The sequence below is a fragment of the Triticum aestivum genome, chromosome 4A, assembly GCF_018294505.1.
Source record: "Triticum aestivum cultivar Chinese Spring chromosome 4A, IWGSC CS RefSeq v2.1, whole genome shotgun sequence".
Lineage (NCBI taxonomy): Eukaryota > Viridiplantae > Streptophyta > Magnoliopsida > Poales > Poaceae > Triticum > Triticum aestivum.
Genome location: NC_057803.1, coordinates 363,746,693 through 363,757,603, shown reverse-complemented (window position 1 = coordinate 363,757,603; position 10,911 = coordinate 363,746,693).

The window sequence follows — 10,911 nt, the reverse complement described above, 5'->3', positions numbered from 1 at the left end:
GTATCAATCCAGTAGGAGGCCACGCTCAAGTCCCTCGTACCTGCACAAAACGATAGCTACTCACAACCAACGCGATTAGGGGTTGTCAATCCCTTCACGGTCACTTACGAGAGTGAGATCTGATAGATATAATATTTTTGTTATTTTTGATATAAGGATGCAAAGTAAAAAAGTAAAGGCAAAGTAAAAAGCAAAACAATATTAAAGTAATGGAGATTGATATGATGAGTATAGACCCGGGGGCCATAGGTTTCACTAGTGGCTTCTCTCAAGAGCATAAGTATTCTACGGTGGGTGAACAAATTACTGTTGAGCAATTGACAGAATTAAGCATAATTATGAGAATATCTAGGCATGATCATGTATATAGGCATCACGTCCGTGACATGTAGACCAAAACGATTCTGCAACTACTACTATTACTCCACCCATCAACCGCTATCCAGCATGCATCTAGAGTATTAAGTTAAAAACAGAGTAAGGCCTTAAGCAAGATGACATGATGTAGAGAGATAAATTCATGCAATATGAAATAAACCCCATCTTGTTATCCTCGATGGCAACGATGCAATACGTGCCTTGCTGCCCCTTCTGTCACTGGGAAAGGACCCCGCAAGATGGAACCCAAAGCTAAGAACTTCTCCCTTGGCAAGAACTACCAATCTAGTTGACCAAACCAATCATGCATAAAAGAATTCAGAGAAGATTCAAATATTATTCATAGATAGACTTGATCATAAACCCACAATTCATCGATCTCAACAAACACACCGCAAAAAGAAGATTACATCGAATAGATCTCCACAAGAGAGGGGGAGAACTTTGTATTGAGATTCAAAGAGAGAGAAGAAGCCATCTAGCTACTAACTATGGACCCAAAGGTATGAGGTAAACTACTCACACTTCATTGCAGAGGCTAGGATGATGTAGAAGCCCTCCGTGATGACGACCCCCTTCCGGCGGAGCTCCGAAACATGCCCCAAGATGGGATCTTGTGGATACAGAAAGTTGCGGCGGTGGAATTAGGTTTTTGTCTCCCGTTCTGATCGTTTGGGCGTATGTAGGTATATATAGGAGGAAGGAGTACATCGGTGGAGCACCGAGGGGCCCACGAGGCAGGGGGCGCGCCCTAGGGGGGGCGCCCCCACCCTCGTGACCTCCTCTTTGATCCCTTGCAGTAGGGTCCAAGTCTCCTGGATCACGTTCGGTGAGAAAATCACGTTCCCGAAGATTTTATTCCGTTTGGACTCTGTTTGATATTCTGTTTCTCCGAAACACTGAAATAGGCAAAAATAGCAATTCTGGGCTGGGCCTCCGGTTAATAGGTTAGTCCCAAAAATAATATAAAAGTGGAAAATAAAGCCCAATATAGTCCAAAACAGTAGATAATATAGCATGGAGCAATCAAAAATTATAGATACGTTGGAGACGTATCAGTTACCGCTTTTTCTCAGCCCCTCTTATAGCGTTGCTAGTTGCAGGCGAAGTTGAAGATTGTTCCATGTTGGAACTTGGACATGTTGGGATATCACAATATCTCTTATTTTTAATTAATGCATCTATATACTTGGTAAAGGCTGGAAGGCTCAGCCTTATGCCTGGTGTTTTGTTCCACTCTTGCCGCCCTAGTTTCCGTTATACCGGTGTTATGTTCCTTGATTTTGCGTTCCTTACGCGGTTGGTTATTATGGAAACCCCTTGATAGTTCACTTTGAATAAAACTCATCCAGCAAGGCCCTACCTTGGTTTTACATTTTCCTAAAAACCTAAGCCTTTTTACCTTGGGTTTCTGGAGCCCAAGGGTCAACTTTATTTACCCCCCCCCCCGGGGCCAGTGCTCCTCCGAGTGTTGGTCCAACCTGGGCGATGTCCGGTGCCCCCTCGGCAACCAGGGTCTATGCCAACCCGATGTCTGGCCCATCCGGTGTGCCCTGGGAACGAGATACATGTGACTCCTATCGGGATTTGTTAGCACATCGGGCGGCTTTGCTGGTCTTGTTTTACCATTGTCGAAATGTCTTGTAACCGGGATTCCAAGACTGATCGGGTCTTCTTGGGAGAAGGAATATCCTTCGTTGACCGTGAGAGCTTGTGATGGGCTAAGTTGGGACAGCCCTGCAGGGTATAAACTTTCGAGAGTCGTGCCCGCGGTTATGTGACGGATGGGAATTTGTTAGTATCCGGTTGTAGAGAACTTGACACTTAACTTAATTGAAATGAATCAACCGCGTCTGTAGCCGTGATGGTCTCTTTTCAATGGAGTCCGGGAAGTGAACATGGTCTTGTGTTATGCTTGAACGTAAGTAGTCTCAGGATCACTTCTTGATCACTTGTAGCTTCTCGACCGTTGCGCTGCTTCTCTTCTCACTCTTATTTGCGTATGTTAGCCACCATATTTTCTTAGTGCTTGCTGCAACTCCACCTCATTACCTTATCCTACAAATAAGCTTAAATAGTCTTGATTTCGCGGTTGTGAGATTGCTGAGTCCTCGTGACTCACGGATACTTCCAAACAGTGGCAGGTGCCAAGGATACCAGTGCAGGTGACGCAACCGAGCTCAAGTGGGAGCTCGATGAAGATCTTGGTCATTGTTATTTGTCTTTTCCGAATGATCAGTAGTGGTGCCCAGTTGGAACGATCGGGGATCTAGCATTTGGGGTTGTCTTCTTTATTTTGGTTCAGTAGTTGGACCTTGCTTGTACTCTGGAGGATGTATGATTAACTTGTTATTTGTGTGAAGTGGCGATTGTAATCCAACTCTTTATACCTTTCTTATTCAGTACATGGGATTGTGTGAAGATTACCCCTCTCGCGACAAAACCACCATGCGATTATGCCTCTAAGTCGTGCCTCGACACGTGGGAGATACAGCCGCATCGTGGGCATTACAAGTTGGTAATCAGAGCCATCCCCAACTTAGGAGCCCCCTGCTTGATCGAATCGCTAAAGTTGTTGAGTCTAGAACAAATGTTTTGAGTCATAGGATTATATATATCGGAGAGTAGGATTCTCTTTACTCCTCAGTCCGTTCGTCGCTCTGGTGAGGTCTCCTAACATAGAAGTTTTGACTTCTCTCTCCTCAATTTTCACAAAAAAAATTAGGATCACACGGGTATCTTAGAATCATTCTGATATTCTTGTGATGAGAACATTGTTCTTGGTGCCTCCTGACATTTAGGGGTTGTGGCAGTGTCCCGGGGAGTTGAGCTCTGAGGTGTTGTCGTCACAATTTTATCGTTGCAGTACTGGAATACCTGAGTTTCGCCAACATCGAAAATCTCTTTTATGCAGTTGTTGGTGAGATAACTTCGACGCCACCCAGTACTGGGGCGGGAGTTTGGAAGTATTTCCATAACTCGTATAATGGATGCTTTTCGAAGGTTGAGGTACACGATTTCCGAAGGTTTCTTGGTTATGTGTTGAAGGATGGATACAGCTGGATGTAGGGATTGTTAGTTTGGGCGAGATATTATGCTTCCCCTGTATCCCCAACACCTGATTGCATAACCAGAAAGTTTCGGGAGTTTATAAGTGGGAATTCAAGTAGCTCCTAGAATATATTTCCAACAAATGCATGATATGGGATGGGGTAAATCTCTATCATATGTTTGATTCCGGCTTATTCTGCAAGCCAATATTTGTTTTGTTTTGAGTTGTGGTATTTGAGTTTCTTCGGAGTCAAGTGTTGATTCCATACCTTCCTTAAGCGTGTTCTCATATTTCTAGGAGAATACTAATCCTTCTTGATCATCAAGGTTGGCTTTTCAATTCTTTCCAACCGGTGTGCTTCTCTTTAAGTGGATCCGATCATTTTCAACATCTGCAAGATCAATTCTAAGTTTTCTCAACGTTGTTCATTTCATCCGTCCCCAATTTGCCTTTGTTTTCCCGCCCTCCTACCCTTTGTATTCAAGGACTCGGGTTTCTTAATCAAGTATCCATCTTATGGAAGTGAAGTTTCTTCATTCTTTTCCTTCAAAGTTCTTACCTGGTGATTCTCATGAAGATGCTAAGGAAGTTTCAAGTTCATTATTATTCGTTCTTTTTCTTCTCTGGTGGATTCAGTTCAAGCTTTGTTGATCATATTCCTTTCCCCGTTTTAAATGTTTTCTCATGTCGGCGCACTTCTTAATCATCCACCTCTTGCTATTCATGTTTATGTGGAGTGCCGAAGATATCCTAGAAGATTCAAGTTTCTATTCGTAATCCTTTCAAGCTATTTCGAGGTCTTACCTTATTCAAGCCATTTGACTCTTCTAATTTTTCCGGAGTTATCGTCATATTCATTTCAAAGTTTGATGTAAGAATGATTTGTCATCAGTCAAATGTCTTTCTCCAAGATCTGTCAAATTCTTGTCATCATCGATTCAACCTTTCTAATTTTCATCCCGGAGTATCTCAACAATTCATGGTGGTGTTTCTCATCATCTTTCTCAACACTTAAAGACCGAAGAAGAGTTTTTCCGCCAAATCTTATCCGTTCTCTCAGAGATGCGTACTTCAAGCTTGCTGCCATCCTCTCATAGTTATTTCCGATTGTGAGAATTCTTTTCACCCATCCAGAGCAATTCAGGAGTTTTTTTCAGTTTGATTCTTCAGAGTCCATCATCTCAGAATAATTCATTCCAGCTTTCGGCTCTCGTTCTCAAAATCTTACCGGTGCATCATTCAAGCATTCTTTAATCAGTCCGCGATCTATTCGTTCTCTTGCATCTTGATTCTCTTAAGTATCTTCGTTCATTTTCCAATTCTTCCTAGTAAATTGTGCTTTTGCCACTTTCATTTTCAATTCTTACGGTGGTTTGTTCAAGATTCTTCTTCCTTCGTTTTCATATCAATTCATTCGTTGTTTCTAAATCCTACCGGTGGTTTGTTGAAGACCTTCCCAAGTTGGCGTTATATCTATCTTAATCCTTTCTTCGAGAATAAGTAGTACGCCAAATCCGTTGCTTGTCATCAATCTACGTTGGTGAAGGATACACATAACATAATTCTTATTATTGTTTCTCGCTCTTATTTGCGTTGAACCCCATCCCATATCCCATATCATACATCTGTCAGAAAGATATCCTAGGAGCTACTTGAATTCCCACTTATAAACTCCCGAAACTTTTTGGTTATGCAATCAGGTGTTGGGGATACAGGGGAAGCACAATATCTCACCCAAAGTAACAATTCCTACATCTAGTTGTATCCATCCTTCAACACATAACCAAGAAACCTTCGGAAATCGTGTACCTCAACCTTCGAGAAGCATCCATTATATGAGTTATGGCAATACTGCCGAACTCCCACCCTAGTACTGGGTGGCGTTGAGGTTATCTCACCAACAACTGCATAAAAGAGATTTTCGATGTCGGCGAACTCAGGTATTCCAGAACTGCAACGACAAAATTGTGACGGCAACACCTCGGAGCTCAACTCCTCGGGACACTGCCACAACCCCTAAATATCAGGAGGCACCAAGAACAATGTTCTCGTCAAAATATTGTCAGAACGATTCCAAGATACCTGCGTGATCCTAAAAAACATTTCGTGAAATTTGAGGAGAGGAGAGTCAACACTTCTATGTCAGGAGGCCATCAGAGCGACGAAGGGACTGAGGAGTAAAAAGAATCCTACTCTCCGATATATATAATCCTAAGACCCAAAACATTTTGTTCTAGACTCAACAACGTCAACGATTCGATCAAGCTGGGGGCTCCTAAGTCGGGGATGGCTCTAATTACCAACTTGTAACACCCAGAATGCGGCTATATCTCCCATGTATCGGGGCACGACTTAGAGGCATATCCACATGGTAGGTTTGTCGCAAGCGGGGTAATCTTCACACAATCCCATGTACTGAATAAGAATGAGATAAAGAGTTGGCTTACAATCGCCATTTCACACAAATACAAGTTAAACATACATCATCCAGAATACAATCAAGGTCCCACTATGGAACCAAAGTAAAATAAGACAACCCCAAATGCTAGATCCCCGATCGTCCAAACCGGGATCCACTACTGATCAAAAGGAAACAAAACAAAACAATGACCAAGATCTTCATCGAGCTCCCACTTGAGCGTGGTTGCACCACCTGCACTGACATCATCGGCACCTGCAACTGTTTGGAAGTATCTGTGAGTCACGAGGACTCAGCAATCTCACACCCACGAGATCAAGACTATTTAAGCTTATGGATAGGAGAAGGTAGTGAGGTGGAGCTGCAGCAAGCACTAAGCATATATGGTGGCTAACATACGCAAATAAGAGCGAGAAGAGAAGCAACGCAACGGTCGTGAACTGGAAGTGATCAAGAAGTGATCCTGAAACTACTTACGTTCAAGCATAACACAAGAACCGTGTTCACTTCCCGTAGTCCACCGAGAAGAGACCATCACGGCTACACACGCGGTTGATTCATTTTAATTAAGTTAAGTGTCAAGTTCTCTACAACCAGATATTAACAAATTTCCATCTGCCACATAACAGCGTGCACGGCTGTGGAAAGTTCAAACCCTACAGTGGTGTCCCAACTTAGCCCATCACAAGCTCTCATGGTCAACGAAAGATATTCCTTCTCTTGGGAAGACCCGATCAGTCTCGGAATCCCGGTTACAAGACATTTCGACAATGGTAAAACAAGACCAGCAAAGCCGCCCGATGTGCCGACAATCCTCATAGGAGCTGAACATATCACGTTCTCAGGGCAACACCGGATGAGACATCCTACGAGTAAAACCAAATGTCAAGTTTCCCCGAGGTGGCCCCGCATTCTACTCGGTTCAGACCAACACTTAGAGAAGCACTGGCCCGGGGGGTTAAAATAAAGATGACCCTTGGGTTGGCCGACCCAAGGGAAGAATAATAGGTTGTTAGGCAAATGTAAAACCAAGGTTTGGCCTTGCTGGAGGAGTTTTATTTAAAGCGAACTGTCAAGGGGTTCCCATAACACCCAGCCACGTTAGGAACGCAAAATCAAGGAACATAACACCGGTATGATGGAAACTAGGGTGGCAAGAGTGGAACAAAACACCAGGCATAAGGCCGAGCCTTCCACCCTTTACCAAATATATAGATGCATTAATTAATTAAATAAGAGATATAGAGATATACCAACATATCCATGTTCCAATATAGAACAAACTTCAACTTCACCTGCAACTAGCAACTAGCAACGCTATGAGAGGGCTGAGCAAAGCGGTAACATAGCCTAACAACGGTTTGCTAGGAAAAAGTGGGTTAGAGGCTTGACATGGAAATATGGGAGGCATGATATAGCAAGTGGTAGGTAGCGTGGCATAGTAATAGAGTGACCAACTAGCAAGCAAAGATAGAAGTGATTTCGAGGGTATGGTCATCTTGCCTGAGATCCCGCAAGGAAGAAGAACGAGTCCATGAAGAAGACAAGCGGACATAGTCGAACGAATCCTCACAACTCCAGAATGAAACAGAAGCTAATGAGAGAAGCAAACCGGAAAGAAGCAAGCAACATGGTAAACAACCATCACATGAACATGGCATGTTGCACAACCAAGTATGATGCTTTTCCGGTTTAATGACGCATGGCATGGCAAAGTGCACTAACAACACTACAAGTTAAGTGGAGCCCAATATGCAATGAGTTGCATATTGACGAAGCACCACATTCATTTATTTAGTTCACTCCTAGTTAGGTACTCAACAATATTAAATGTTGTTAAATATGGCAAGAGGTGAAGCATATGAAAACTAACTATCTAGGCAAGTTTAAATGAGGCCGGAAATAACAAACAACAATTCTGGTAAATCCACACATACATATTTTAGATTTGGTACTGTTCTTCCCTAAACCATATTTTAGATTAGTTAAATATGCAGAGTAATGCCACCGTGTTAAACCTTTCCACCCCATTTACATATAAAGTTTATTAAATTTGGAGCTACGGTTAATTAGTTATGAATTAAAGCATTTTAGCATGGCATTATGCGAAATAAACACAAACAACATTTTAAACATTTTGAACATGGGTGAAAGTGGCATATTATTAATCTACACAAATGTCGGGGGCGATGCTGATTCCGCCGACACCTATGGGGACAGGGCCCCTTTTGGTTCGGTGGGGGGCGGAGAGCGCACAAAGAGCGGATCGAGGCGGTACACGCGGGCGATTTTACCCAGCTTCGGGCCACACGGATGCGTAAAACCCTACTGCTGCTTGTTTGATTGTATTGGATTCTTGCTCAGGAGCGATAGATGCTGCCAGACTGAGCGTGAGAGTGTTCCTGGTGTTGAATGAGCCGAACTGGCCGAACCTCCTCTACGCTGCGCTTGGGCCTCCTTTTATACTTTCAAGGGGTTACCCACAGGTGGCAACATAGACTAAAAGGGTAGAAATGGAAAAGGATGCGGTAGGTGCAGCTACCGCTACTGTGGATACAGTGCACCCTACCTAACTCTGACGGCAGGGGACAAGGGCATTAAATGCCTGTCAAAGTCTCCTAAACAGTGCAAAAGGTGACCGTTAGGAGCGCCACCGTTTGCCATGATGGGCTTCTCTTCATCTCTGCTTGCCACCACGTACCCCTAGCTACACGGCCTCCTGCCACGTGTGCTTGGGAGAGTCCCAAAGTGACACGTTAGCAGGTGTGCTGGAGCGCGGGCACGAAGTGGGAGTTTCCCGCGGCAAGCTCCTTGTCGCGGCCGTCGTCTGGTCGCGTCCGGAAGCTTGTCGCTCGCCGGGTCTTGCCAGGACGCAGGGCGCGTCACGGCAAGCTTTCTTGGTATGCCTTGAGTGGTCTTCCCGGCAAGCTCCTCTTGCCGGGGTCTTGTCTCTTCCCGGCTAGATCCTCTTGCCGGGGCCTTGGTTGGCCTTCCCGGCAAGCTCCTCTTGCCGGGGCCTTGGTTGGCCTTCCCGGCAAGCTCCTCTTGTCGGGGCCTTGGTTTGAGTACTTTGTTCTTGAATGGTCTTCAAGGGAACCACGGAGGGTCTTGGCGGTCACCCGGCAAGCCTTGCCGCGGGGCGTTGCAACTGCCCGTGCACGAGTTCGGGATACTAGGGTACCCCTACTCTAGTACACCGACAGGAGCCCCCGGGCCTGGGCCATACACGGTGCCGAGCGCTGTTGGGCCAGGCCCAAAACAATGCACGGGCACGCGCGGCCTAGGTCACACCGCATATCTCTCCGCTCCCACCGCGCACGCCCAGAACGGCATGCGTCAAACGCGGCGTCGTGGGTGAGATCGTGGGTGGCGTGCGTGGGGCTAAGCCCCCCGAGCATGCGTCAGGCCATGATGATGGGGACGGTTCACGCCCTCCTCCCTAAACGGAGGTAGGTGTGGGGGCGTGGTGCATTTACTGGACGGGACCGGTGCGCGGTTTTCGGGACGTCCACTCCCCGCGTTCACAGGGCGGAGTGAGGCCGCCTCATCTGTCGCCTTGGTTCTGCATCCCCGCCACGCGGCTCCCATGCGCTTGGGGTCACGGACGGTGGAGTGGGAAACTGGGCCGTCGCGAGCGGGTTGGCCCCGACTCCCTGCCCTTCCCGTGCCTTGATTCGCTGAGTGGGGCGGCCGAGCCCCCACCTCGGTCCTTTATAAAGAGCGGGCTGGGAGCACAGAAACCCGCACTCTCTCATCTTCTCCTTTCTTCAGCTTCTGCTCCCCTTTCTCTCATCTGCCATGGAGAAAGGGAACCTAGGCCCTTCATCGGTGGCGGCGAGGGTCACCGCCAGACAGGGCATCCCTCCCTCTTCCGCGCCCGTGGTGGCAGAGCCAGCCATAAGGGGAAGAGGGAGGGGGCGAGGTCGCGGACGAGGTCGAGGTGCTCGGGGAAGAGGCGGATGGGGCGGTGCGTCAGCTTCACCTCCGCCGGCGGCTCCTCCCCCCACGGAGGTCCATATAGGGGATGACCCTTGCGAGTTCTTCGTCAGGCTGCGCCGGGCGCCTCGTCGTCGCCTCCGGCTTCTAGCTCCGTTTGCGCGCGCGATGGAGTTGGACCTGCCCGAGACGCTGAGACTGCACATGAGGGGCTGTGGGATCAGCGGCACGCGAGTCCGCGTTGCATTCCCAGCTCCTAATGTGATGTATCTTGATCGAGGGTGGAAGACGTTCGCCCGCATCCACAGCTTGACGGAGGGGTTTACCCTCCATTTTAAGTTGATGGAGGGCGATATCCTCTCCGTCAAGGCCTTCGGGTGCTTCGGCACTCGGGCGAAGTGCTGCATGGACAGCTCCTCCGACAGCGAAGGCTCCTCCTCGAGTGAGAGCGGCGAGGAGGGGAGCGACAGCGACGATGAGGGCAGCGGGCGGCGGAGCAGCGGGTCCGACTAGGCGTCGGAAGCCGTTTTGCACGGCACCGGCGACCCCATCATCCGCGTCGCCGGCTTCTTGAACTCCCCGGGGTCGTCTCCTTGGGCGGCTGGCGTAGGGAGGCTGCGGAAGGGGAAGAAGGCTGGCGACAAGGCCGTCAGGTCCGAGTATGAGGGCGTGGTGCCCTCGACAGCATGCTGACGTCCTGCCGCCCCATCTTCGAGCCCCGCTTCCAGCACCGCCATCGCCGTCCAGCCTTCGGACGGCCCCGGGATGTTCTCTTGGTGTCTTCTGGCACCCGTAGCTCACCCAGGCACTCCTTTTTCCCTTTTCGCCTCCTTGACCTGCCTCCTGAGAAGAGGGACAGGAAAGGGATTACGGGCATCTTATCTTTTTAATTTGTAAGCCTTCGAGCCTTAGCTGTATCTAAAATTTGTAATCCTCTCTTTCATGTTTTTCATCCTCTATGGACTGTTCCTGAGTGGGATGTTTTTTAATGAAAAGGGGATGCTTGCCGGGTTATTTGTCTCGTGAGCTAAACCCACGCCAAGGAGCGAATCCTTGGTATCCCTCGGACAGACATTTCATCTCCCGGCAACAGGCCCTGCCGCCTTCCCACGTCGCTCAACCTTTC